Genomic DNA, 22,269 nt, shown 5'->3' on the forward strand with positions numbered 1-22,269 from the left:
GAGGCACCCTACAACAACGGGGTCTGGAGGCTGGTTTTCCCACAGGCTGGAGGGTGAGAAGCAGCGATTGTGGGCAGGTGTTAGTTCTCCAGCTGTCCAGAGACTTTCACAATTATTCACGGTGACTCAAGTCCTGATGAGAAAAAGGGCCACTTTATAGCAAGCACAGCGCATGTCATTTTCTCCATCCTGCACTTTCCAGACTTTGATTCACTGAGTTAAAGGGTTAGTTCACCCAAAAAAAGAAAATTATGTCAATTATTACTCACCCTCATGTCATTCTACACCCATAAGACCTTCAATCATCTTTGGAACACAAATTATGATATTTTCAATGAAATCCAATGGCTCAGTGACGCACAAAAAGTATTCTCGTCGCTTTATAATATTAAGGTAGAACCACTGAACTCACATGAACTGTTTTAAATATGTTTTTAGTACCTTTCTGGGCACTGAAAGTGTAAATTAACTTGCTGGCAATAGAGGCCTCACTGAGCCATCGGATTTCATCAAAAATATCTTAATTTGTGTTCCGAAGATGAACAAAGGTCTTATACGGGTGTAGAACAACATGAGGGTGAGTAATAAATGACATAATTTTTGGGTGAACTAACCCTTTAAATTCTCAAATTTCACCTTTAAGATTAATTGAGGGATCCTTAAAGCGATGGTTTAACCACAAATGAAATTTCAAGTTGAATTTATTTTTACTCCACATTAGTTATCCTTCATTGTCTTCTCCTAGTAACTTCTAGAGCGATTTAAAAGAACATTTCAAAGATGAGATGAACGCTGAAAGGAGACCCAGTTCAACATGACAGCTCCTAAAAACCACTATCAGGTACAAACCCTCAGCTGGAGAAAAACAAGGAACAGTGTCAAAAAAGCCTATTTCCCACTGAATAAAAACTGCGAAACTCTCTGAAACCTCAAGCTTTGGAAAAAGTTCTTCCATGTGTGTCATGTGGTTTCATATGGTTAGCAAACGAGAACAGAATAAGTATAGTGCATCATAAATATCTGTTCCACAAAACCACTTTCTTTATTACACAAAGGACATGGAGCGCTCATTGATCACAATTACATACACTGACCAAACCAGAGATATTAAATACAATGTCAATGAGAGTTCATGATTTAAAACAGACATCCGCCAGACTAATTAAAACAATATATTATAAAAACTATTTTCAGCAGCATTGTTGGGGTTATTCCAAACTATATTTGTGCAATGGCCTCAGCCCCCACAAATATGTCCTCTACAAATATTTTATAGGTTAGGCCTAAGCGTGTAATTTTTTCACCCGCCCTCGTCTTTCAAACAAACAGGAAGTCCCGCCCTCAAACTATGCCCACTGTCTTATCTACAAATAAGAATAGAAACAAAGTTTTCACATGAGGTTGTCTTGGAGAACTTCTCACTGTTTACAGCATGACATATCAGCCAGAGGTTTGCTTTAGAACATAACAGATGAATGGATTTGCTGAAACACTGTTAGCTACAGAATCCCAACATCTAATGAATAAATGATGATGAGATTAAACACCTGACAATGAGACTGAGAGCGAATGAGGGAATATGGGATAATGAGAAACATAACCTCATAGGTAAACTCTCCATTTTATAAATCTAAGGGAATGGTGCAGTACATAAACTACTGTTCAAAAATTTGGGGTCTGTAGAAGTCTCTTATGCTCTTTTGCAAGGATGCATTTATTTGATCAAAAATACAGTAAAAACAGTAAAACTGTGAAATATTGCAATTAAAAATTAATCTTAAAATGTAATATATTTCTGTAATTGCAAAGCTGAATTTTCTTGTCTTCAGTGTCACATGATTCTTCAGAAATCATTCTAATATGCTGATTTGATGCTCAAGAAACATTTTTTATCATTAACAAACTGTTGTGCTGCTAAATATTTATGTGGAAACTGTGATAATTTTTTCAGGATTCTTTGAAGACTAGAAAGTTCAAAAGAACAGCATTTATTTGAAATAGAAATCTTTTGTAACATTATAAATGTAGTCACTTTTGATCAATTTAATGTGTCCTTGCTAAATAAAAATATTAGTTTCTTTTTTTTTTTTTTTTTTTTAAATCTTCCTGACCCCAAACTTTTGAAGAGTTGTGTATATGAAAGAAAACTTTGAGTCTTGATCCTGCTCGTATATGTCAGTGACAGGCATGTCAGCTCAGCAGCAGTCAAGCCAATGTTGGTCGACACTGGAGTGTTTGCACTTGAAAAGGGACTAGCAGATAGAGGTGAAAGATAGAGAGAATGAGAGTGTAAACAGATAAAAGAGAGAGAGAGGGGAGTGAAAAAATTAAGATGGAAGCAAAGGAGCAAAAGCACCAGTGCTGTCAGGATTTATTTCACATCCAATGAAAAGAGGCTTAATACAGTGGCCTTTAAGTTTTTGATCAGCTAACTTTCATGTTCCAGACCAACATCCCTCTCTGGGCCCAAAACCCTACTGATCTTTATTTAACTATTCAAGAGTTTCCTGATTCATCTATGCTGTCTGACAGTCCATTTAACATCATGGCGCAGAGGTGCATTATATGAGGCATGGTTGGAAAGACTTGCTCCAGACCAACATTTTCTCTCTCACTGGCAATCAAGCACTTTTTTGCCCTCAGTCTGAGTCAGACTCTATTTCTTGAATCTAGCTACAAACGACACAGAAATAGGTTTGCGGAAAGTTTGTGAAAAAGCCGAAGGAGTAGGATGACAGAAGATAAAAGCCACTTGACCCAGACCAACTACTGCAAATGGTCCATTAAGAATTTGTTGAATTTTTAATGAACTTTCCATGTTTTGAGGAAAAGAAAGGTCAGGAAAAAGTGACATTGGTTGAATCTTGCACACATTTTATAGATGCTCAGATCAGTTTGATTTTTTTTTTTTTTTTAGAATGATGTCACTGGTTTCAGTTGTTATAAGGCATCCTAAAGACAGCATCCACAGGCTATATTTTGATACTGATTCACTCACTTATTTTTCACTCATTACGTGAAGCAGAGGCATATATTTGGAGACAACGCAGACGAATCTAATTCAGACTATTCAGTCGTACACTGTTTTAAGGACCTAATTGTGTGGTATGGAAAAACACAAATGGAAAAGGTAATCACACAACGGGATTGAGAGTAATGAGAGGGAAAGAAAGCAGACAAAAGAGTGGACAAATGAGATGACACCACAAAGTGGATTTAAAGATGACAAAATGTGTTAAACTGAGCTGAGAGTACTATACTCTTACTGCTATCTGACAGCACTATTTAATTGGCCCAAATATATATTTAATAAATGAAGGGGCTGGGGATATGAAAAACACAGATTCAGAGTGGACCTGCTCATTAGCCACATAAAAGAAACAGACAACAGGCTAAAGAAGCATAAAATACTTCATCTGCTAAGAACAATATTAAAGATTTTCTTTGGCATGTTCAAAATGAGAAACAATGAGTCATGCCTTTTCTTATCCAGCACTTCCTGACGTTTTAGAAGAGCTGGGCCTTATAAGGCTGAGAAGGCTTCTTTTCCTTTCTCCACCAAGCACAGCCTTAATAAACAATCACTCTCTTTGGGGTCGTGTCAACACAGGCCTTACTTTAGTTTGTCAGTGCAGAAAGACTGCCTGACACTTCAAAGCTGCTTTGTTCAGCAATCCAAATGTCTCTGCTAAAATAACAAAGACACCAAAATTCAGCTAGGTCAAGTTACAAACCGCAGTTACAATAAACACTGTCCAGAACGGTTAAACTGCACCTGCCAACTACAGAAGACTATGATTCTATGATTTTACTTTTGTGATCTGATGTGCCAATGTGAGAATTAAGCTCAACTGAAAAATAGAAAATGTACACATTACAAATTTGGGAAAATTCAAATAAAAACAGCATCAATGCCACATGTGAACATATGGGTCAAATAGATTTGCCAATAAATCTTTCAAAGTGTCTTTGCATAATCTGTCACTAACAAGATTAAATTAAGTATATATTTTATCCATAATATAATCCAATACATTATATAATCCAAACACATTTACATCAATGTATGAACTTTTACTTATGTAACACAGAGAGGTGCTAGTTGAAATAGGGATGAGTTTTTATGTAATACACCATAATTTGATTTGCTCATGAGAGGGCACTTACATCAGTGTTCAAATAACCTAGTGGAGAAATGTTCGGCTACATCAAACTAATGAGAATCAGACAGTTTAATTCAAGTCATTCTTTTGGTTAAGAGAACAGTGCATGAGCTAAATCTGTCCATTCACTTGAACACTATGACCCATTCTTTCAGGTCACTGGTCCTGTAAATGAAACGGAGGCACTTGAGTCTTCAATAAGAGACTGTTTTCACATCAGCAGATGTTACAGCTCAGCGCTTACTTGCACCAGAATAATAACAGGACCTAAAGACTGTCCCTCCCAGACATCTTCTGACTTTATGAAAAGGAGAGGTGCAACAATAAAAGAGATGAGTGAAATACCACACTACGTTAACATACACACACATATTACTGTATATAGATGTAAACAAAATACAGCACACCAGCACAAAATACCTTGGTATTTTAAATAAAAAATAATATAATTTAAAGCTGACTTAATCACCGATTTTAACTAAAAACACCCTACTTTTGACATTTACTGCAATATAGATCAAATACATAAAGATGAATAACTTGTTTAAATATGTACACACACATTTTTTTCAACAATTTATGGAGAAGATGGCCTTTTGTGAGCAGTTTTGCTGCAATTCCTGTTTCCACGGTAACATTGATGAATCTTCAGCATTACTGGTAGTGTTATTCTACCCTGGCAACTCAGTAATTAAACTTTTTTTAAGTGGAAATTGCACAGACTTGCAACATTTAAAAACCACAAAAAAAAAAACAAAAAAAAAGATCAATTCCTCTATAGAGAAAAATCAATGGATTTTTTTTACTTCTGAAACCTGGCTGTGCTCTGTAGCACGAAGTCATTGGGGGAGGAATGATGGCCAGACACATGGTGGGGTGAGTAAGGGGTGGTGTGACAGTGAGTAAAAGCAAGAGAGAGAGAGCTATGTAAGTGTGTGTAAGCAGAGAGCAGAAATTCCCTGCATCCTGGATCTCTTTTCCACTCTAAATAGTAATCATGTCCGACAGCTGACCTGAATTTGTCTGCAACGCTCCATAGCTGCAGCAAATGTGCAACCCTTGACCTCTTCACTACCTGCACACTTTAGCCATTATTAACCTTTCCACAAAACACTTTGTGTTTAGACACAATACTTTGCCTACGCACAGTACTCATTGAATGTTTATAAAATGGGGTTTTTACCAGGCTTTCTCTCTTACGTACTAGTACTAGTTCTAGTTAGGGGTGTGCACAAATAGTCAAATACTCGATCTGAGTCTGAAAAATAAAAATACTATTTATTTTGCTACATGTTTCTTTGCTGGCCGTAAATGCCATGAATCCATGATAAATCCTTATCATGCAAACTATAACTCACAGTTATAACTAAATGCACTGGGTTTACCAAACCATCGTTATTGACCAGTCAAATGAGGAGCAAAAACAGCTGTCCATCACTGCATTCACGACTGTAGGTAAGCGCAGCTATAACCCAGAGCGAGCCGAGAAGATAACTTATCTCATAGCAAAATGATTGAGACATATGCTTCCTTTAAGTTTCGTTGAGGGAGACGGTTTAAGAAGAGAAAACACAAAGTGCTGTAAAAAACAAACCTTTATGTCCCTGCAACGCCTGCGTAAGCAGAGCACATTTCCTCTACAGCCGGCCTTATTGTTATCAGACTGAGAAGCCAACTTTCACCAAGTTTCATCAAGACGTCCCTGTAGCTCACATGGTAGAGAGTGGCACTAAAAGCACCAAGTCACTTTGGATACAAGTATCCACCAAATGTGATGCAAATGTTTCAACTTTCAAAAGTGTGTTTATATGGGAAAAGTTGATATCAAAAAACTTTTTTATCATTGCATGAGATGTCCTTCTACTGTGAACTAAAAATCTCCACATCTGCAGTTGTTTCTCCAGAGGATAAAGTGATAAAGTGCTGTGAATTGTAGGCAAGCTTTGAGAGACAAGATTAAAGACAGGTGGCTGAGAATGTGTAAGCTGATCATTTCTTCCTCATCCTCCTCTGCACAGTCTGTAGATGCTGGATCAGCGACAGGAGCTCACTGTAACCTACCGTACGTCTGACCTGAGCCTCCCCTCAGACTGCCTGAAACTCCCAAGACAAACAAGAAGCTGCCCTCACTTAGAGTTGCTAAGAAAGTTTAAGAAACACAATGTGCAATGTGCCTATCAGTTAGAGCTCATGCTCCAATGCATTGAACTTTCCCAATATTATTTCCTGATTTCTTGTCATCTAGCTTCCACCCCATGAATAAAGATGGCTCAAATCAAGGAGGTCCATATTAACTGGAGAGTACTATCCATTAGCATTCTCGTTCATCTCAGCAGCAATTGCTCAGCTGGTGCAAATCTGGCATCTTTGTTCATAGGTACTCAGTTCTGGGACAATAGAGTGCTACAGGGTTGATGTAATTTTAAAGGCCAGCCTGGAAATTTGCATCACTCTGGTTCCCTTGACATAAAAAGCCAATAGGATTTTTCCACTGGCTTTTGGATTAATCGCAGAAAATAAGCTCTGTGACCAACAAAAGTTACCCAAAAAAAATGTTCATCAAGACAATCTACACAACTTTTATGATTTTTGAAACCTAAATACAATAGGCAGAAGTAAAAAGCGAAAGTTAGGCTATAAACGAACTACGCCACAGTCGCAAACAGCTTTTATGACGTATATTTTGCGATGGATCTTACAGAGCATCCAAAACGATGCTGTGTGCTGGGCTAAATGTGCTCGTTGCGCATACATCTGATGGTATTTTTACCAGCTGAGAACTCACAAAGAGCTTATAAAATGTGTAAAGGAGTCAAAACAGCTCTAGGAATTGCTCTGTCACACACACAAAAGAAGATCTGCTGCAAAAGGACGGCGGTTCTGATGCCTGTACTGAACTGTAACAGGCAATGTAGCTCCTATGATGAGAAAAAACAAGTATGCTTGAGCATTCTGTCCTTTTTAGAGTCGCATCTTGCAACATTATGTCCTGTTTTTGGTTCGTTTAGATGTCTTTGGTCCATTCGTTTAGATGTGTAACACGGCGTGCAAGTGAATTACAGCAAAGTAAGCACAGTGACAAAGCTCGCACGTAAAATTTAAACTTGCATAAAAGTCGCAAATCCCAAACTCAAACAAAAAAAAAAATCAACATGTTGTGAGGAGAAATGACAAAACGGCGACTCCTAACAGGTCTCACATGCGCAGAACTGACCACAAGCTTCGTTCATCTTCGTTCGGAGAGGGATAACAACAGCTAATCACAACAGGAGGACACTGTCAACGTAAAATAAGCAGCCAATGAACATAAGAGTTTCAGATAAGGCCAGCAGCCAATAGCATTTATCATCACATAGGTTTGGACCCCACCCCTATCAAAACTGACTTGTGTGCATGAAGATTTCAGCTTGCATGTGTGTGTTCTTGTGGTCAGTTCTGAGTGCGAGACCTGTCAGGACTCATGGTTTTGTTATTTCTCCTCACAACATGTTGATTTGTGTGAACAATCATTTTTTTTTGTGCGCGAGTTTGGGATTTGCGATTTCTGCAGGGTAACATTTTACATGCGAGCTTCGTCACTGCGCTCACACTGCTGTAATTCATTTGCGTGCTGTGTTTATGCACTTATGCGCTGTTTTGTCCATTATTTAAAGCCATAGCAGAAGCCCTTTTTAAACAACTTGTAAAGTAAAGTATCGATGCCACTCTCTAAAACCTACCTAAGCATCCTAAGTGCAAAAATCAAATTAGTGATTGCTGAACATAAAAGGCAGGGTGATGTGGACATTAGGGTGAAGATCTGTCCTTAAATGTCCATCAGTGGTGTTTTTCACCTCCTAATTAACCATCTTTAAAGAAACTGGATGCTTTTGAGTGAATGTTGATAAAATCCATGATTCTCTACGCTAGACCTTGAGCGAAAATGGGCAAATTTACAGGAAGAGCAGAGACAATGCTCTAAAAATGTCTCATAGAGGCTGCTTTATTTATGGCAACATAAGTGTGTGACTGTGAGAGCTATTAGAGATCAATTATCGCCACAGCTCCGTGAATTCTGGGCAAAGCTGGACGGCAATTATTCCGCACTGGATTGCTCTGGGAGCTTTTTTTTTACAGATCTTAACAGCATGAGAGTAGCATCAGAACTGTAAAAACACACATGAAACATCAGTATCCTGCTCTGATAAGCCTTATCACACTGCCCAATTGCTCTCAACCGACACGCATTGGCATTTCAACACTATCTATATATAAGAATCGAACTTTAGTCAACACTTTCCAGTGTTTTCCCAGGCCTGTTATCAGTTTATTTATTGAGGATCTTCTGCAATGAAAAAACAACCAGTTTCAACACCAGGAGACTCCACCCTGGCTATAACTTATCTGAAAACAACATGACAGCAATAGAGAGATGAAGAGTAAGCAATGCATCTGAGTGATTGTAGTCACACATTAATTTGCCATATCTGAAATAAATAAATAAACATACACACACACAACCAGTAAAAAGTTTGAAATAATTATGCTTTTTAAATGTTTTTGAAAGAAGTCTCTTATGCTTACCAAAACTGCATTTATTTGGTGCGATTTGATGCTTAATAAATATTTCTTATTATTATCTATGTTAGTATATGCGCAGCGAGTTTCTACATGGTGAAGTGAAGCACTGCGATCAGAGCGCCTCGGTGGTGTGCAGTCAATCCTGCTCCATCTTTGCAAACGCTGTGAGTTTGAGTCATATAACATGCATTTGAAAAAAGCAACACATGCCAAACATCTTTCAAAAACTTGTAATGAGAAGCATTTACAAACTTGTTGTCCAACAAAAACGAACATTTATTGACATGTTTTTACTCCAAACTCACTTCATAAAGTCAACGGAATATTTGAAATAACTTTTGTGATCTGCTGTGGCTTCACATTACAGAATGCGCCAGAAATTATATTTTATAGTATTCATTAACATTGCATTATAAATTTATACTTTATTCTTATATGTTTAGAAGAACACAGATAAACCATATATCACCGCAATTGTGTGTTTATTGTCTTTATGCTTCATCAGTCAGTATGTCTCTGTGCATTTTATTCTGCTACAGTGATTGCTAGATGCCTTTGTCGATATAAGGGATTTCCTGAAACGTCATAAGCTTTATGACTTCTATGAGTCTCTGACTTTCTGCGCGAGGGAGCCCTCCGGATATGAGTATGAATGAAACAGACATTACATTATATGTGTGTACTCACTAATGCTCAGTACAACCTATTTTGGGCGAAAATAGAAAAATTAATACTTTTTTCTAAAGAAAGTTGAAGAAAACATGAAAAGCCACAAGTTTTTCTCCAATGTAGAGAAGTGTGTTTTTTTTTTCTCTCAGATGATGCGATTTCCTGACAAAAAAATAATAAATTACCATCACAGATTTTTATCATAATAATTTCATATTTTATAATAAAACTTTAGACCTTTCTAATGATTTACAAGAAAATGAAGCAGTATTTTCAAGTGCTCAACCAAAACGGATTGATGTTTAGATTGTGATAAGTGATATTGGGCTATATAAACAAAGCTGACTTAATGTTAAGCAAGAGCTGTTATGTTCTGCGGTCTTTCTGACATATAAAGAAAATGTTTGTCTGAAAACATTTCTAGTTAAGGTTTGTATTTTGTGTGCCATGTATAGAACATTAATGCCCTTTGTCAATCACATGCCTGTTTAAGTGATGGTCTGCACTACTTGTGGTTGTTTTCAGAGATTGTTTCACAAGAATAAAGTGTGTGTTACTATTGTGTGGCCTGTGCTACAAAACTTTCAACCTCGTTAGCACCAGTGTCATGTGCGAAAAGAATTAACATACAGCCCTATATTTATATTAGATCAGGCTAATACCACAATAATACATCTACAGTACCTGTTTTTTAGTACGTCAAGATTTATTGGGAAAAAAAAAAAATGCAACTAGTGGTTGTTAGGTGGCTGTTAAAAGGATAGTTCACCCAAAAATGAAAATTCTGTCATCATTTACTCACCCTCAAGTTGTTCCAAACCTATATAAATTTCTTTCTTCTGCTGAACACAAAAGAAGATATTTTGAAGAATATGGGTGGGTAACCAAACAGTTACACTGACTTCCATAGTATGGAAAATAAAAAAGGAATTCAGTGGGGCCCATCAACTCTTTGGGGTTCAGAAAAAGAAAAGGAATAGAAAGCAGAGGAAAGAAATTGTAAAGTAAATGATGGCAATTTTCATTTTGGGGTGAACTATCCCTTTAAGGTCTTGCTTATGTTGCTCACCCCTATGCCTGTTGTATTCTGGTCCCAAGATATGGCTCTACTTCCTCCTTCAATGAAAACCTAAGAGCTTTTTCACCTGTTTCATTGCCAACTAGGCACATAAACATCTCCTCAACAAGCCACTAACCCTAGAGCAATGGGTTTCCATTATAGGCAAAACACACAAGTATTTTGTCCATGTGCTGCTCCAGAAGGAAGGAGGGGCTGCCAGAAGCCAGGAAACACCTGCTCTAAAACACACTGATGGGTCAGCCATGACATCTCATACATCTGCTTTATTTTCTCTTGCTGGTCTTGGAGGATCTTTGCAAACAGTGAATTAGCACATTTCCACAGATGTCATGTCTCACAGCCATTCATCTTCTGTAAACCGGGCAGTCATTACCTTACTTCTGCCGTCTGATGAATATGCCATGGGCATACTGCATAATCCAAATATTATTGCACCAACCAGGAACGCTTAGTCCAGATGCTACAAATGTGAGTAATGAGACACGGTTCTCTCATATGTCTTGCGTCTGATCCACAGCTGAGGTTCAGTTAAAGACGGCGTCTGTTTTGCTAACCTCAGCAATATGATTAGCCCTGCTCATGCTTCATAAACTTTCATAAATAAAACACAGGTGCAACTTAAAACATCATGAGACTTCAGGCAGACTTTCAGGAGGACGACCTCTTTATGGCGATCACCTTAATCTAATCTGCCTGTAATGCAATGGCTGAGAAGCTGGTAGGTGTAATTAGCAGATAATCGTCTCTTGTGGTCAAGATGAGAGGATTGCGTGGAAGGGAGAGTGTGGGATCAGGCTGGGTGTGCGCGTGACAGCTGCATTTGCTCCAGATCATCTGACTCCGAGATGGAGCCCCAGCGTCTCTTCCGTGCTACAGCTGGGGTGACACAAGACAAGACCGGCCATAAATTGACCCAACATCTATGTTAATACATCAAAAACACATACTTACAAACAGTAAACAAAATAATCCGGTTGAAAAATTGTTTTAGAATGTGGGAAAGTGGAGTCTTTAGTCTGGTCTGCATCTGGAACGGGCCAGACATACAGTGTAAACAAAGATGCTGAACAGGATGTCCTGTACTAAGATGCTCCATTAAGAGCCATTGTGCACCCTAAAAATGAATAAAACATCTGAGCGTCAGTGATCCAACAGCCCCAGCTGTATTTGCAAAGAGCAGCTATGGATGGGATACATTCTGGTATTCTGTGCTGTGAGGTTGGCCATTTAATGAGATAATGTCAGACAGAGATAATGTCAGATACCATGTGCTGCACTTATGATTAAAGCATTTCTTTCATTAGCACCTCTAATTAACACTGCAAACCAAACCAGGAATGGTGACAGAAGAAGGGCTGTACTGATAATGGGTGTGCTAAAATAGTAAGCGGGATGACGCTGACAAAATCATGGGTACCACTGGTGAAGTACATCTATTTTAGTTATTTTAGCTTTATTTCAATCAATGAAAACAATTTTTAATAGTTTATAGTTTCAGTTTTAGATAACAACAACAACACCACCGTATCTTATGAGAAAATGTAACTATGATTTTATATGAATTCATACAATTTCACCACCAATTTGCCAAAAAGTAAAACAGTTATGAATTGGCATAAGATGTGAGCAGATTTAGGCCTACAGTATGTGAAATGTTTTGTGAGTTCACTCAGAAAAACCCATCATATTATTCATATTTTAATTCAGGCATAATTGTGTGACAGTCTCTCTGACGGACTGTAAAAGGGTAAAAGCTTCATGTGCTTGTTGAAGGCAGCTGGCTTTTAATAATTTTTTTCCTCTGGGGTTCTCCGAGGAGATCTCGGGTGCCTAAGTATTCACTGATACTTTAATTCTGATGGAGCTATAAACCGTTCTATTCCTGGAAAGCACTTCCCTGATTTTATGAGAGACATATGTCTTCATCACAGGACTCATTACTGTCAAGTCTCTGTGTAAAGCTCCTTTCACCTAATGAGCATATATCATCATCTAAAACATTTAGCCATTATCAAATATACAGCAAGTATATTTAATCAGGTTGTTGCTCTTTTAAAGAAAGTTGTGTCCTCATTCTCAGACTGAACAGAAGCTGCGATAAAACAAAAAAAATTGTTCATGTAAGGTTGTGCTGTGTGACGGATGATTTTTAAAAATGGGCTTGGGTGGGTTTCCCTTGGATGCTGTGTGCTGAGGGTCCTAATGAAGTGAGGAAAACAATCATATAAATGGCAACATATGTGAGCCACAGCACCCTCACACAGGGGCTGCGATGTGGAGCCGGTGTTATGTTTTATTATGAGACTTGACACTGCTGGAATGTGTGCCCAACAGCTCTCTGAAGCTGACGATATTGGGCGGGGCTTCTTTTTAAAAAGCTTGTCTACATGTGGAACAACCACTTTTTAACTAAAGCCAAATCTGAAATGACTGGTATTTATGGTTTCTTTGTTAATACTGGCTATTCAGGTCTGTTTTTATAACTTCCTTATAATGGGTGTTTTAAAAACAAATTTACATGTTGATAGGCTACTTAGTACTTTACATATGGTTCTTCTCCAAAGCCATTCATGGTACACTAATTGCAGAGAACTTGGGGTTAAAGGGATATTTTATCTGCCATAATTTACTCATCCTTGTGTCTTCCAAATCTGTATGATTTACGTTGCATCGCTTCCAGGTTATATGTCTGAACGCCAGCTCAGTATTGGCTGGCTTCTGCGTCAGCATCACAGGTATGCTTCGTGCTGCTCATGTGACCAGAGCCGTCATGTTGACTATTTTAACAATGTTTTTACTACTTTTCTGGACCTTGAACGACAGTAATTCGCTTTCAATGGAGGATAAAAAAGCCTCTTGGACTTTATCAAAATATCTTAATTTGTGTTCCGAAGATGAACGAAGGTCTTACGGGTGTGGAACGACATGAGGGTGAGTAATTAATGACAGAAATTTCATTTTTGTGTGAACTAACCCTTTAAGCTCCTTAATTTCACATAAGACAGCAACCTTATAGCAGGTATAGCAGCATGGATTTTATCGGTTCAGCGTCATTGCACATGCTGCCAAATGTCCATTTGAGACTGAAGTACTCAAAATACTATTGGCTGAAAGAAAAATGTGGAATACTAACCTCTGGCAGACCAATTTGGTCCATTAGCTCCATCCTTAATGAAACTACTTAATGAAAGGCGAAATGTATGTAATCTATTCTTAGTTTTGTCTTGGTGCATGTGATCCTCAGATCAGGTCTGGAAAGCCGAGGTCGTGCCATGAAGGAGAGAGCACACAGGCTTCACACATCCATCCTCAGCTGTCTGACAGAGACAGGGTGGCTCCACTTCCCTAACGTCACAAGCCACTCTTGGAGAAGACAGCTCGGTTTTAAGTGCACTTTGTAACAGAGAAGTGTGATTTGCCTTCAGTAAATCCAAGCGCTGCCACTGCTCAAAGCTCAAAGTCAAAAGAAGAGCTTCATTTAATGTCGTTACAATGTTGCATGGTTAGATAGAGCAGCCTCACATGATTAGTGTTGTGAAAGCAACTTTGAATAATCTTCAAGTACAATCCCACACATTATAAGCAACCGTTTAATGCCTGGGACACACCAAGCTGACTTCAAAGAACTAATGGCGATGAAAACCGAAAGTGTTGTCGCCTCGCGTCGACTGCGTCTGGACCAAAAAGCTGCACTTGAACACACAGCACAGACTACTGCCGACTGCAAACTAGCATGTGCGTTCTGTGCCTGTGTGTAAGGAATTAACTGTCTATATCAGCATGTATCAATAGTCTGTATTCATCATTCAAAAGGAGAAACCGAAACAAGGATACAGGAGATATACGCAGATAAACAAAACATAAAGTAGCGCTTGCTTACCATTTTGAATATTAGTTATGTTGATAATGTTCTTCATTTTAAGCGCCTCATGTTGTTATGAAATTATTGGCATTTTGGAATGCTCAGGTAGGATAACATAACTTTAGATCAGCCTTCTGTCTGTGCCATCTTGACTTTCTTGCTCTCTTTCATCACTTTCGTTTTAATTCTCTTTAATTCTCATCACTTTCGCTTTAATTCTCGTTTGCTAAACTAAACATTCAATCAGAGTTCCCACTCTCACCGAAGGCCCAGATGCCGATTCAACATCTTTATAGAAATAAAAACCATTTAATTCAGTTAGATAATGGTCGCTTCAATTCCATCCAGCTCTTCCAACGCGAGCTGCAGAGTTGTACGTAGTGCAGCATGAATCAGAGTTCACTGATCATGTGATGAGAGTAAGTGATGAGATGACTGACAAGACCATGGCGTAGGATTCATTGCACAACAGAGCCTAAGCGTCTGACAAATGTTGTGTCTTGTAGAATGCGCACTCAGCACCGCCGCTCCCTATTCACAGAGTATGCGTGATCGCGAAAGTAAAGCGCGAGAGTGAATTCAAATATGATTTCAATACCCCGCATTTTGAAAGCGGCTCACTGATGCATGCAGGTATCTCCCAATATGAAAGCTATCTTAGGCTGGGCTGTGTAGTTGTAACTTAGCTCTCTTAACTCTGTATCATCTTGGAAGAAAATTTTCTCTCTATTTGCACTTGGAATATTGAGAGAGTACTTTGATTATGGTTGCACTTATTGTTTGCACTTAAGACTAAGAGAAAACTGTATTATTCATTTTTATTTACTGTTTTTATTTTTATGATCAATTTGTGGAAAGGAGTTCAGTTAGGAGGTCAAAAGTTGTAAAAGCTGATAAATCATGTACAGTTCTAAGGTCTGAAGAGACTCATGTGAAATCACACAGGAGAGAAGCCAGTCATTTGAGTTTGTGGCAAAACCTTTTACAGTGCTTAAGTATTGTTGTCTTTTACTGCATATGATAATTCATACTTAGAAAGAAGAACTGAAATGACATTCATTACAAGATGATTAGATACAACATTTCAAATGCACCTGCAGACAATTCTAGTCATGTATTTCATCATCATTCTGATGTACTCAATCTCGTCTGTCTCGTCTCTATTTATCTATCTATCCATCCATCCATCAATCCATCCATCCATCCATCCATCCATCCATCCATCCATCCATCCATCATCTAGTGGAAGCATTAAACAGAATTATCATATATATTTGCACTAATTACAACCAACAAAATGAAAATGAGTTATATTTATGGGCTTTTTGTGCCTTTTTTCCGATAGGACAGTAGAGAGTAGACAGGAAAGCATTGGGCAGAGAGAGGGGGCAGGATTGTCAAAGGACCTTGAGACGGGAATCGAACTCGGGTCGTCGTGAACGCATTTGCGCCATGTGTCGGTGCACTAACCACTAGGCTATCAGCGCTGACGGAAACATAGCTTGTTAACATAGCTACTATCATGCAACTAAAAATGTAGTCAAGCTAGTAATGTCGCTACTTTTAGTTAGTAATTTCCCAACAATGAGGAAGACTCAAAAATAGTGAAAGGCGGTCAAAGCTGGAGGGGGGTCAGTCTACACTATCTGGCTAAGAGCATCTGGAGTTGGAGTGGCTCAGAGAACTATATTTTTGTTCTGGAGTTGATTTAGGGAGAGGGGAAATGAGGCAGAGCATGACGTGCACACTCTCTGCAAACTGAGATTTATTAGTCTGACGCCCCCCCCAATCACTCCCAACACCTCTGTTACATGCATGCTCTTGATCAATTAAAAACAAAAAGCAGTAATAAATGCAATAATGGGGGTAAAGTCAAAATAATCATACAAATAAATGGGCTTGTGTCATGTGTCATTTTTGATGCAACAAAAATGATGCTAATTGGCCTTAGCAATGGTTACATAAAACCATTAAATGCAAAAACAATGTAGTCCGCCAACTATGTTTCAGGGAAAAATATTACCATTGCTATTCCACAAAACCCACGGGGCCACATGGAGACGTGCCTTAGGCACATCACTGCGGGCTGCTCGTCCTCGACTCAATCAGAAATGACAGACATAGTCTTAGTCTCCAACCACATGCTTGTGTTTTCACTCAAGCTTCACAATCCTTACACTGGGTTTACTCCCATCATGCATGATTGCACAATATATTACACAGAGGAGACCTCGGGACTTACTTTGTTAAAAAACACGGACTGAGGTCTAGACAGGTCTGAGTGAAAACACCTGGATGTTTTATTCTAAGAAATGGCTCTACGGCTGCAAGTCAGAGACTTGTGAAATATCGGTCTTTCAGAGAAGTTTGTCTTTTAGCTGGCACTGTTTTCACATGATCCATGTTCTCTATATAATCAACAAAAGTGTCCCTACCCAACAAGAAAATTTAGCGTTGCTGCAAACCTGAGTTTAAAGCAGTGTGACGAACACAACTTCACATGTGGTTTATCAAAACCACCAGCCGTAAATTACGACAAATGACTCACATATTGCAATAAAATAATGCCATTGAAGGCACAATAAGTAAGATTTTTTGGATTAAAATATCCAAAAACCACTAGAACAATGTTATTTATTTTGTTGACTTGTGTACTTTCATTATCTCAAATGTTACCAAGAATGTTTAAAAATTGAGAAATAAGCAATTTTAACCAGGACACAGACACGGCGTTGCCTATCAATGACATCATACCCACGTTACCCTCGGTTTCCGGTTTTATTTTGCAGAAAAAATGGAAACACCAAAGATTCTTTAATATGTTATGCGTTTTATTAGACAGGTGAGCAACTGTTTGGATCGATACATTCATTGACAATAACGTTAATAATTTCATCCATTAACATGATTTCTGCCTGAATCAAGTCCCGATTCTTTTCCACCGGCTGTAGACGTGAAGACAACACCTCCCGCGATTCTGCGAAATCAAGGCGTCATCAAGCTACGCCTTTGTTTTGAATAAGCGACCTCTAGCAGCGAAAATTTAAATAGTGTGCCTTTAAGACATTTCTTAGCCTGATAATTATGTCACTACCTGACATTCACTCTTTTGATGAGACTCATTTGACCAGGGAATAACTGATGATTATGGACCTCCGCAATGTAAAAATAAAAACAGTAATAGAGAGATGAAATTTTAAATAGTCACATTGTGAGATACAATGGCATTTTTTATACTCTGAGGCTTTCGTAGACAAGAGCAGAGGAAACTGAGTGTGTGATACATCATAAAAAATTAAAGCATTCATTTATGAATCTGTTAAAGCAGAATCTGCCTGATATTGCAGGATAAGAAAGCCAGTAACAGGATCCTTTCGCTTAAATACTTGCTGACCACATAATGAAGATTCCACACATCGACTGACTCATGCAAAAAATGCTGAGGAAAGACATTTCCACTTTGAATCACACATTTCAAATATATAAATAATAAAACATGTCAGCAGGCCTGAGGTCTTTCCTGTTCATTACAAAAATGACAACACAGTCTGCCTATACATTCGATGTCTATCTATCCATCTTTATCTATCAATTTCTATCTCAAACTCCATCCATCCATCATTATATATATAGTGTGCACAAACATCAGTGAATTTGATTTAGTTCTTTGTCTGTATCTTTTCTTTTAAAGGGAACAACACCAAGAGGGAGTGGTGACAGTATTTTCTCATAAAGAGAAATAATCCAAAGAACAAAATGCTGGGAGGTTTCCTGGGTCAGTCTTACCTCACTCCTTAAGAATGTCCCATGAGACTGAGGCCAGATTGTGAGGTTGTTATACAGCCGCAGTAAGTGTGACTCATGTATGTTTCTGAGCAATGGTCTACACTAAAGTGGACCACGCAGAAGTTTTTACAAAACCGCCTTAATTTACAGGTTATGGCTGCAATTCAACGCCTTCAGAGAATTTCTCTTTTCATCTGACTGGAATACGCTTCCTGGAGCAAGAGCAATAGGCTGTATCATTACTGCCATGTTTCAGTTTACTCAGTGGCATGTAAAAGGCCCCTTGTCAGAAATGTTACACTCACCAACTTATAAAACAGAGAAAAAAAAAAAGAAAAAAAAAAGAGGAAAAACTCGGTCCAAGCAGACACACAGGTGGTTGGTATAGTGCCTTTGGGGCTCAGAGGTTCAGAGGTAATAGCTACACTTTCTCCAGGCATTACGTTTGCAGAACTCCAGTAAAAAAAAAAAAAAAAAAAAAAAGTACCACATACTTCTGAATTACATTAGGCAGGAAAACAAACAAGCACCATCTGTCAACAATCACATGGGTTTAGTTTTAGCTACCTGCTACTTGGATTCATTACCTGTTTATTTTGAGTCCAGCTCTAGCACAGCGCAGCTCATGCAGTCCAGAGAGGATTCATGCACCTACCTGTGGAATAAAGAGCACAAAACTGAATAAGTTCAAAAGGTTTTGTTAATGTTCAACCTAACATTTACATTTTCACAAGAGAAAGAAAAAAGTATTTTTGTTTAAATAAAAGACAGACATACTGTGCACCACTTTCTGCTCCCCTGACTGTCTGCTCCATTTTGGGAGAATAATCAAATGGTACATTTAAGACTGTGTGAAGACTACTTTTCCCTTGAAAATGACTAATTCAACCCACAATGCAGTGCTACATGACACCATGAAACAGCAGAGTGCACAAACCACTCTATTGCATTTAAGTCTTAGTGAATCACTGGAACCAGTTTGCAATGCAATCACTGGACTAGTGGCCTACTTAACCCAGAAATTTTCTAACATTATGGAAAAACGGTTTAAATGCGTTCCTGTGTGAGCGTTCCCTTTATATCTTTCAATCTGCCATCCTTTCCTACTCAGCAAATAATGAGATTCCAAACGGCTATGTAATTAAAAATCAATTTCAGATGCTATCAGCCGAGGAGCTGAAAACGTTGAGCAATGTTGGATTGGTTCAACTGCAGTTTTGCCGTGACCAGTTCCATCATTACAGAGCTTCATTCACTGTAACACTGAGGGATAAATCACTTCACAAAATGATTCATCACATCATTACGACACACGTCACATGAAATCACAATTGCTGATTCATTCTTTCTGCGCACCCAGACTGGGTGGATGTGTTTATAAAAATAGGCTAAAAAGAAATAATCCGTGGCGTTTGGAAGACCCCTTTCCATACTCCAGAACTCAACAGAGTGACATATAAGCACTTGCTTATGCCACACTGATATATTTAGCTGTTTGCGTATACCGACTTCCCAAACTTAGTAAGTTTCGATGTAAGTAAGTTTCAATGTACATACGTATGGCAGAAACCACAAAGACCATAGCTTGCTCCCTGAATCAATGCCACAAAAAGGGAAAAGAAAAAAATCATGATCGAGTAGGTACAAACTTCTGTGGACCATGATATATTTTTCTTGTCAGGGGCATAAATCCCAGAAATTTTTCAGACTTACATCTTTCCCTAAATGTTTAACAAAAGGAAATCAACTAAATTAAGATATTTTTGCATTGTGGCATTAATTTCATTCAAATTAAACACATTTCAACACAATTTCTCAATATGTCCAGTAAAGTAAAAACAAAAACAAAACAAAAAAACAACAAGGTAATACATTATTTAAATCCAACTAAATTATGGCTGTAAAAGAATTCATTATTAATTATGATTACTTTAACATTTTCTTTTTTTTTTTTTTTTACTTAATAGACATGAGAATTGGGTGGGTTTACATGTGCTTGTCATGAAAATAATGTCAACACTATGGTCTATTTTTAAGATCTGAAAGTAGGCTTAATATTTTTAAGCAAAATATAATTTCTTTGATTTGAGGGTGAAATATAATCCTGACATGTTTTTTGAGGTTTTCATAAGATTCACCCAAATGTTTACTTGTGATAAACAATCTATCTGAGCAGCTACTGAACTTGTAACCTCAGAGAGGTTGGGGCTATTTCAGGTCTGTATTTTTGGAAACCTTCAGATGAGCTCAGTGTTGACCTGACCTCAAGGTAAAGATGCAAATATAACCCTTTCCCATTTTAAACACTGTGTGATAGGACCTAGTTTGGCAGATACATGTGATATAATAGCTAACAGTAACACTAGCAAAAATAAATAAATAAAAATGTCAAAACAACAAATAAAAAGCAAATGCTGAAGCAAATGCAGAGGTAATTTTTTTCCAATGCCATGGATGACTCACACAGGTCAAGGTCATCATAACATTTAGAGACTCAATCAACTGTTCAATAATAATAAAAAAAAGGATTAAAAGTCCCAATCCCTTTTACACCCTTCAAAACAAGCTCTTACAGGAAAGTTCCTTTAACGTCCGGAAAGAACGGTTACAAAACAATTACAATTTACAGCCATTAGTGACCCACCCAGGGAGGAACCATATGAGGACTGACTGTATCATTCATTTTAAAGACTGGGTGTGACTCCATAACAAATTCTGCATATTTAGATGTCTGAAGTGAAATAAGGCCATTGGTTATTGCAGCATCAAAGACAGAATAAGTCATATGGACTATTTTTATATTGCAAATTTGTCCTTTTTTAAGTTTGTCTGCACACTCTTTTTGACCAATGTATAGACCCATGATGTTTCATTGATTTTTTTTTTCCTCATGAACTTTCCAATCGTTTGTGATTACTGGATAAGGATTTTTCATTTTAGAGAGATTACTGGCCTGGGCTGTTTTCTATTTCTATGTGAGGCACCAATCTTTTGAATTAACATACTTAAAATGTGATGATATTTTGTAGTTTACAAACAGAACAAGAGCAGAAATTTACATGACTTTAAGATTTTACTCTTTTTCAATATATTTCAGGCCTGGACAAAAAAAAAAAAAAAAAAAAAATACATATACATTATATATATATACATTATATATATATATATATATATATATATAAAATTTAATTAAAACATTTTTAAACACATTCAAAATGCAGAGATTCAGAGCACAGATGTTTTTCGAATCTCCTTTTGTGTCTCACATAAGAATAATAAAGGGTTTAGAATGACTAAAGAAAATTATGTAAAAAAAAAAACTTTCATTTTAAAATATCTACTAAAATGATACAATAGGTCAGCCTTACACACTTAAAGCTTCCCCTAATCCTTTTACTTATTCAAACATCAAGCTTCACATTTCAAACCACAGTGAATTCAAGTTGTCCACCGTTACTTTGTTCTTCTCTCATCACATCCAAATCTCATCCTCAAATGTTCAGCCAAAAGAATATCTCTGTTGTTTCATGTTGATTCTTTAGTGTAAGATGAAATGTAGAGTGAATACATACCTTGCCTTGTCAAATGATTGTGACAGGCGCTTGATGTATTTACCAAAGGCCTTCCAACCAAAGCTTCAACTGGGAATCTCCCAACTTAGATCTTGTCAGTAACCCAACATCTTTACCTGGCTCTCAATTGCTCCCTATGCCCCTAGATGTGTTTCTATCTATTCATCTCTTCAATTCAGCTCCTCCTTTCTGCTCCAGTTAGTCCACACCTGTGACGGGATGCAACATCTGTGCAATCAAACTTCCTCTACTCTTAACTACAACATAAGCCTCCCAAAAAATCCCTCCCTACTGTGCCAAAACAAGACCTTTAGGGAGAGAGCAGAGAAAGAGTGAAGGAGGGGTGTTTGGAAGTACATTACTGTCCATGCTCTCTGCTCGTTTTGCCCATCCAGCTGCAAGAGCGTTTGTAGCCATGGAAACTACTTAAACGCAGCCTGAAGGAAGTGTGTCATTGTGTTTTAGTAATGCACCAGAATAAATAGGGTGAAAATAAGAACACAAGCAGCTAAATACTAATCAGGTTTGGCCACATGTAGCCCAAAGGTCTTTTGAATAATGCACAGTCATTTGCAC

The 22,269-nt window shown here is 37.8% G+C and overlaps 1 protein-coding gene across 2 annotated transcripts in view; it reads right to left on the reverse strand.

The window, feature by feature from the left end:
- Positions 1-22,269, reverse strand: part of ppp2r3a (protein phosphatase 2, regulatory subunit B'', alpha) — a 74,098-nt gene that overhangs the window by 41,197 nt on the left and 10,632 nt on the right. Inside the window, exons 1-2 of one of the 2 annotated variants that reach the window (XM_051869056.1) lie at positions 18,899-18,935; positions 18,709-18,776 (exon numbers count right to left, since the gene is read on the reverse strand). The gene's annotated coding sequence lies outside the window, so the exon portion shown is untranslated. Of the gene's footprint in view, positions 1-18,708; positions 18,777-18,898; positions 18,936-22,269 lie in introns of those variants that run through there. The other variant, XM_051869048.1, reaches the window with a different exon arrangement.

This window comes from Ctenopharyngodon idella, chromosome 2, assembly GCF_019924925.1.
Source record: "Ctenopharyngodon idella isolate HZGC_01 chromosome 2, HZGC01, whole genome shotgun sequence".
Taxonomy (NCBI): domain Eukaryota; kingdom Metazoa; phylum Chordata; class Actinopteri; order Cypriniformes; family Xenocyprididae; genus Ctenopharyngodon; species Ctenopharyngodon idella.